This window comes from Eleutherodactylus coqui, chromosome 2 (assembly GCF_035609145.1).
Source record: "Eleutherodactylus coqui strain aEleCoq1 chromosome 2, aEleCoq1.hap1, whole genome shotgun sequence".
Lineage (NCBI taxonomy): Eukaryota > Metazoa > Chordata > Amphibia > Anura > Eleutherodactylidae > Eleutherodactylus > Eleutherodactylus coqui.
The window spans coordinates 157,672,151-157,678,323 of NC_089838.1; positions in this window are offsets into that span (position 1 = coordinate 157,672,151).

Below are 6,173 nucleotides of genomic sequence, written 5' to 3' on the forward strand. Positions count from 1 at the left end.
GCTGGTATTCCACAATTGCTCTACATTGCTCGTACAGCCTGGCCAACATCTGCAGCGTAGAATACCAGCATGTGGGCACGTCGCACAGTGGTCGGTGCTCTGGCAGCTGAAACTGGTGTTACAGGGTCCTTAGGGTGACAGCGTCTGTGGTGGACTTGCGGAAATGTGAGCAGACGCGGCGCACCTTGCCGAGCAGGTCAGACAAGTTGGGGTAGTTTTTCAGCAACCGCTGAACCACCACATTGAAGACATGGGACAGACATGGCACGTGTGTGAGGCTGCTGAGCCGCCACCAGGTTACGGCCGTTGTTACACACGACCATGCCTGGTTGGAAGCCCAGTGGCGAAAGCCAGAGGTCGGTCTGCTCTGTCAGACCCTGCAACAGCTCGGGGGCCGTGTGCCTCTTGTCACCTAAGCTGATTAGTTTCAGCACGGCTTGCTGACACTTGCCCACCACTGTGCAGCCGTGCTACCGACTGCTGGCGATATGCTCACACTTCTTAATTAAGAGGTAGAGGTGGCGGAGGAGGAGGAGGGGGGTTTAGAGGACGTGGCATAAAACGCTGCAGATACCAGCACCGAGGTAGGACCCACTATACTAGGTGTGGGTAGGACGTGATGTGGTCCCAGGCTCTGACTCGGTCCCAGACTCCACCAAGTTCACCCAATGTGCCATCAGGGAGATATAGTGTCCCTGCCCACCAGTACTTGTCCACGTGTCTGTGGTTAAATGGACCTTCCCAGTAACTGCGCTAGTGAGGGCACGATTTATGTTGCGGGAGACGTGCTGGTTTAGGGCAGGGACGGCACACCAGGAAAAAGTGGCGACTGGGGACCTAGTAGCGAGGGACCGCTGCCGCCATCATGTTTTTGAAAGCCTCTGTTTCCACAAGCCAGTACGGCAGCATCTCCAAGCTGATTCATTTGGCAATGTGCACGTTTAAAGCTTGTGCATGCAGGTGGGTGGTGACATATTTCCGCTTTCACTCCAACACTTGTGTTAGTGACAGCAGAACGCTGCACTGAGAGACATTGCTGGATGGAGTGGAGGATGGTGGAGGTGAGGATGTGGGTGCAGGCCTGGAAGAGCTCGTGCCTGCATCCTGGGAGGGGGATTGGTGTAGCAGGTTGTAGCACAGGGGAAGAAGGAGTGGTGTGACCCAGAGGCAGTGAATGGCCTTCGTCCCACCTTGTGAGGTGCTTGACAATCATATGCCTGTGCATTCTGATGGTGGTGAGGCTGGTAGTGGTGGCTCCCTGGTTGATCTTGGTGTGACACAGGTTGCACACCACTGTTCGTCGGTCGTCTGTGCTCTCACTAAAAATCATCCACACCTTTGAACACCTAGCCCTCTGCATGGAGGCTTGCCGCCAGGGGGTGCTTTGGGAAACAGTTGGGGGATTCTTCGCTCTGGCCCTGTCTCTACCCCTGGCCACTCCACTGTCTCTTCCAACCTGTCCTGCTGCTGCACCTGCCTCCCCCTCTGAAGCCCTTGCCTCAGTAGGCTTAGCGAATCAGGTGGGGTCAGTCACCTCATCGTCCAGCAGCTCTTCCTCCGAATACTCTGTGCGCTCCTCCCTCGGACTTACTGCCCTTACTACTAGCCTAGCTGTTGGCGGGCAGAGGGCTGGCACCTCACAGAAGGAAGTGGTAATGCTCGTTCGAGTATTGGGGTACTTGAGATGCTCGTTACTCGAGACGAACACTATGCGGTACTCGAGTCAATTGCATTTCCCTTCCCCGCATGTTTAGCGCCATATTCTAGCCAATAAACATGCGGGGAAGGGAAATGCAATTGACTCGAGTACCGCATACTGTTCGTCTCGAGTAACCAGCATCTCGAGTACCCCAATACTCGAACGAGCATCAAGCTCAGATGAGTGTTCTCGCTCATCTCTAGATATTAGAAAAAACTTTCTGACAGTAAGAGTGATCAATGAGTGGAACAGGTTACCATGGGAGGTAGTGAGTTCTCCTTCAATGGAAGTCTTCAAACAGAGGCTGGGCAGACATTTGTCTTGGATGATTTAGTGAATCCTGCATTGAGCAGGGGGTTGGACAAGATGCCTCTGGATGTCCCTTCCAACTCCAGAATTCCATGGTATGTTGGTCTAAATTTGCGCTGTCTATTGGTCAGCATTAGCAAATCACTGTCTTTTTAGAATTTTTACAATGAATTACCCTTAGGCCTTAGTCAGACGGGCGTTTTTAGCCGCGATTTGCGCATGCATCCGGCGATTTTATAAAACCATTGCTTTGCAATGGTATCGGACACATGAGCACTTTTTATGCGCTCGTCCGATAAATTATAGAACAGAAATCGCAGATCGCACCTATCTGCGATCTGCGATTCCTGTTCTCTTCTCTATATGCGCTCAATGGGGCCGGCGGCAGCAGCGCCGACCCCATTGAGAACATATAGAAGACAAATCATTCTTCTCTGCCACAGCTGTAACAGCTGTGGCAGAGAAGAACGATGTTTGCCCATTGAATTCAATGGAGCCGGCAATACAACCGTCTCCATTGAAAGCAATGGGCTGCCGGCGAGCGCTGGATGAATTGTCGGGAAGGGCTTAAATATATAAGCCCTTCCCTGCAATTCATCCTAAAATGTGTTAAAATAAAAAAAAATTGTATACTCACCTTTCCGCTGCAGCCGGAGTTCTGCCGCGGCCGCTGTCAGTTCTCCTGAACTGCTTCTCGGCACTATTCAGCCGGCGGGGCTTTAAAATCCCCGCCTGCTGAATGATCTGCCTCTGATTGGTCACAGCCTGACCAATCAGAGGCAGGTTTCACTCACACACCCATTCATGAATTCATGAATGGGTGAGTGACTGCTGCCTCCCATTGGCTCAGCGGGAGCTGCTCCTGATTGGTCCCGCTGAGCCAATGAGAGGCAGCAGTCACTCACCCATTCATGAATTCATGAATGGGTGTGTGAGTGAAACCTGCCTCTGATTGGTCAGGCTGTGACCAATCAGAGGCAACTCATTCAGCAGGCGGGGATTTTAAAGCCCCGCCGGCTGAATAGTGCCGAGAAGCACTTCAGGAGAACTGACAGCGGCCGCGGCAGAACTCCGGCTGCAGTGGAAAGGTGAGTATACAATTTTTTTTCTATTTTAACACATTTTAGGATGGATTGCAGGGAAGGGCTTATATATTTAAGCCCTTCCCGACAATTCATCCCGGGTTTCGCCCACAGCGCATTGCTTTCAATGGAGACGGCTGTATTGCCGGCTCCACTGAATGCAATGCGCTGGACAGCTCCGGCCCGTTTCTAATGAAACGCGGCTAGGAGCAGATTTTCGGGCGTTTTTTCGGCCGATTTTTCGGCGCCGGTCACGCGATTTGCGCATCCGTCATGCGATGCGCAAATCGCGCGAAAAAACGCCCGTGTGACTAAGGCCTAATATTGTGCTACAAAAACCACCACAGTTGCTCATAGTGTAGATACAGATAATACCATTACAAATTACAAGGCAGACTACTAGGACAATCATATGCCAAAGGAACTAGCCAGGAAGATGGAGGCAGACTTGAACAGCTTTTGAAGTGAGGTAAGATTTGGTTGGACAGGGCTAAATTAGATTTTCGCAGTAAGTTAAAAATATTTACTACCAGGCATTTGCTATATATTAACAACTGAACTAGAATGAACTGGCCATTTCCCATAGAATGTTTTCTTACTTAAGAGATATAGCATAAAGTATTCATTACTCCTAAACCACAAGGTCAAACATCACAAGTCTTTAATACACTAAAGTTATCAGGATAAGTGCACATTCTAAAAACACAACACTATAGGAAAATCTCAGATCATTTCCACTGCTTGTGATCCTGGTAGACTTTAATGTTAAATTCTGTGTCAGCATACCTTAAATCTCCTGCATTAAATGTATTTCATTGCTTTTCCATTGGGAACAAGGAATTAAAAGAATAATTGTTGGCACAGTCTTGAATCTACTGTCCAGATGGATGAAAGATGAGAGCTGTACTTGTATCACTAGCCAAACAAGTGAAAGGATAAAGGAAGGACTTGTCAGTATCTCATTCACACAGTCAGAGGGTGATGTTAAAATTTGAATTTCACATTTACCCATAAGAAGAATGCAGTTAGGAGCTACATGAAGGTCAACTGATTAAGAAAACTTTCATGGAGGCTATCATTATTTTTAATGGCCCTTTTAATAAGCCTATAATTTTTTATAGCCGCTTCAATCTTCTCTGCAATATTTTGTTGTCATTGTGTTTGGATGCATCTAACCTATAACTAATTTAAGTGCATGTGTGAGAATGCAAAATAAAAGACACTTTGGCTTGTCAGTGCAGGTATATATCATGTTTTATTTAAAGGACATTTGCAAGAGCAATTTTATGAAAATTGCCGGAAAAAGAATCTGTGTATACAATAGTTTAGAACAAGCTTTAAAACATGTTCTTTCATCTTTCAAAATCACATTTTTTTAGCATAAACTATAAAACAGACAGAGAATTATAGTATTAACAGACAAATCAGAAGTGAAATACCTTCTAAACCTGGATATTGTTTGCGCATTGCTTTTTACAGTTCACTGTTTAAGTTGCTGACTATTTAATAACACTTAAAGGAGCATTAACCCTACACCTATCTTTTTAATATGCAAATTAATGGGGTTGTTTGAATTGAACCCTGTTGTGACGGTTCTGGGATTGCTTCATTTCTAGATAATTTAGTGCAGGTCTTGTGTGTGTTTCTCTGTCTTTTGGCTCTGGTAGGAGTGGTATTAGGTGAGACATGTCTGGCCTCATCTGGGGGTAATTTGTCAGGACTATTTAGCCTGGCCTGTTACTCAGCTTGAGTGCAGTTTATTTTCAGTCTTCCGCTGGCTGTGGAGGAAGCCAGAGCTTTGAGCTGGTTCCTCTGTTTACCTGAGTCTATGCAAAGCTAAATATAGGGGTTATTATCTGTTATATCTTGTTTGCTGTGGTATTTTCTTATCCCACAAAGGGTCAGCTTGTGGCCTAGCTACTTTGTCGGGTTTGCCCTTCTCAGGGTGGGTTACCTGCTTATAGGCAGGTCCCTTCCCTGGGTAGGCTCTTTAGGGACAGCATTTCCCTTGTTGCAGTTGTCTTTATTGTTTACCACTGTTGGGTGTGCATTTGTGGTAATATTTCAGGTTACGGATCCAGTACGTCGTGTTTAGATGCAACAAAATCCTTCCCCATGCAGTAAAACAACAAACAGCAATATACTCACCTCTCCCAGCTCCTGTTGTATCCCACGATGGCACTTGGTGCCCCGCTTCAGTCTCTGTTTACAGCAGCAGTCCTGCCCGGTTTACGGATATCACATGGGCTACAGTCAATAACAGAGCTCAGCAATAGATCAATTGCAAATTTGGTCATGTTTTAAAGAACAGTTACGTAAAGAACAAGAAGATGATCAGCGAGCTGACATGAGACCCAAGAAGGCAGATTAGATCTTTTATTGGTAACGCATTTCTAGGCCTTAGTGAGATTTTCATCTGGCTATTAGTCAATAAATTATTATGTGTAAAAGCACCCTAACAGGAGGTAAAGCAGGTTTAAGTGGTTTCTATACAAACTTGCAGTTATCACTTCACCTGTCTGCAGTAGGAGAGAGGGATCAGCGGGGTGAAATGACCTGGCAAGTGTCAGGGAGAGGAGAGCAATCTGTGTATTCCTCCTCCTGCCCCTGTAGGGGTTATTGTAACTCCAGGTGAGAGGTAACATTTCATCATTTTATCATTCCCTATAATTAATCATATCTGCTCTCTGATTATTACATGGTAGGGTGTCTTTTTTCCATAAAAAAGAGTGATTAGATCAGTGCTTGTTCATCTAATTGCTCCTTTGTGCCTAATTAAATTATTGACTTCATGACCTGGCAGCTCAACCCAGTGCTGCCTGCATCACCTAAGTGGTTTTATGAAAATAAAAAAATATTATGCAACAACTATTGCCTTTGCCCAATGTTTTATTATTGAACATAAATGCAATTAATAAAAAGGCTATACTTAATTAGTACCTCTACATCCCCAACAAACTGTACTATAAAAAGTTAAAACCATAAGCATAAAGGCAAGGGGAAAGGACCCCACTCCTTCACTGTTCATATCAGTGAACCACATATAAATAGTATAAATGCAATTTGATAAAATTTTTACCAAA